We start from the raw sequence: 1,889 nt of genomic DNA on the forward strand, positions 1-1,889 counted from the left end.
GTTTTAATATAGTTTTAATTAATATATAAAATTAATACTTTTATAAAATAAATAATATGAAAATAATATTTTTATAAAAATTGTACTTTTTACAACTTTAAGTTTATTTTTATATTTTGTATCTTTTTATTTGTTTTAGCGTAATATTTGTATTTTTCGTTCATATTTAGTTTTAAGTTATAGTTTTTGCTATAGTTATTTTTATTTCTAGATTCTTAGGCTTTGCCGTAAAATCCCTTAAGTACTTTTTCTTTACACTAAGATTTAGGTGCTTTAGAATTTTGCGACGCCGTTTTTATATTTTAGTACCTTTTTAAGTTTTTGCAGTTTTGGATATAGAATTTCTTGTAAGCTTTAATATTTTTAGACGTAACTTTTAATTCTTAGTTTTTAGACTTTTAAGTTTCGACGCACTATGTTCTTTTTATTATTTTTCGACTATTTATTTTTCGACGTTTTTCGACGCGCTCTTTTTCTTTCTTATTTTTCGCCACTCTAGTTTTTAGGACTTAGAATTTTTTTTTTCTATTTCTTCTCTAAAATTTCTTTAAACTTCAACGAAAAATTATTTTAAGTGGTTAAATTGATAGACATCCAAATTTTCTGCTTCGTAGTAATAGTTGGATTTGTTAGTGGCTGAGTTGTGAGCTTCCGATTTAAAGGGTTCTGGCTCCTTGCTGCATCTTTTGGCTATTCGAAACGTGGGCAAAAGCGGAAAAGTCTATTAATTTGATAACTTATATAATTTTTATATTTTATAACTAATAGGATATTCAGTGAATGCACCGAGCAAAACGTTCACCACCTGTAACTCGATCAAGACATCTAGCAAATATTGTCGCCGTTGATTTTTCTTTAGAATCGTCATCCAGTCAACCAAGTACTCCAATTCAAATTTCCGATAATCCATTTTTTGAACCCGACCTCACAATTGAGAATCCGGAGGATATTCAGGGACAATTCAGAGATCCTGAACCATTAATCTTTCCTCCGGAACCACAAATCATTCAAACAGAGATTGTCGAGGAACAACCTATTAAATCAAAATCCTATAGTGATTCAGATTCAACAAATTCAATCATGGAGAATCTGGAACCTCTAAGTATGGAAGACCGAATGAGAGCTAAACGCACTGGCCAAGGTCATGCAATTACTCAACCTGACATAAATGCGCCAGATTATGAAATCAAAGGACAAATTCTACACATGGTAACTAATCAATGCCAATTTAGTGGTGCGCCGAAGGAAGATCCAAATGAACATCTTCGTACATTTAATAGGATATGCACTCTATTTAAAATAAGAGAAGTGGAGGATGAACAGATATATCTCATGTTATTTCCCTGGACTTTAAAGGGAGAATACAAAGATTGGTTAGAATCATTACCTGAAGGGGCGATTGATACATGGGACGTTTTAGTTGAAAAATTTCTTAAACAATTCTTTCCGGCATCTAAAGCCGTAAGACTTCAACGAGAAATTGTTACATTCACACAAAAGCCAAATGAAACTCTATATGAGGCGTGGAAAAGATTTGGAAAGTTATTAAGAGGATGTCCGCAACATGGTTTAGACACTTGTCAAATAGTACAAATATTCTACCAAGGATGCGATATCACTACAAGGAAAGACACCGATATAGCAGCTGGTGGTTCCATTATGAAGAAAACCGCAACTGACGCTTACAAAATTATTGATAACACTGCTTCCCACTCACATGAGTGGCATCAAGAAAAAGATATCGTTAGATCATCTAAAGCAGCTAGAGCCGATTCTAGCCATGACTTAGATTCCATTTCCGCAAAGATAGATGCTGTCGAGAGACGAATGGAAAAGATGACTAAAGATATTCACTCAATACGAATTAGTTGTGAGCAGTGTGGAGGACC

The 1,889-nt window shown here is 33.0% G+C and overlaps 1 non-coding gene across 1 annotated transcript; it reads right to left on the bottom strand.

Annotated features, from left to right (window-relative positions):
• Positions 1–1,464: 1,464 nt before the first annotated feature.
• On the bottom strand, positions 1,465–1,571 carry LOC139856327 (small nucleolar RNA R71). Its single transcript, XR_011761816.1, has one exon. It is a non-coding gene; the product is annotated as a small nucleolar RNA R71 (small nucleolar RNA).
• Between the last annotated feature and the right edge of the window lie 318 nt (positions 1,572–1,889).

This window comes from Rutidosis leptorrhynchoides, chromosome 6, assembly GCF_046630445.1.
Source record: "Rutidosis leptorrhynchoides isolate AG116_Rl617_1_P2 chromosome 6, CSIRO_AGI_Rlap_v1, whole genome shotgun sequence".
In the NCBI taxonomy this organism is placed as follows: Eukaryota; Viridiplantae; Streptophyta; class Magnoliopsida; order Asterales; family Asteraceae; genus Rutidosis; species Rutidosis leptorrhynchoides.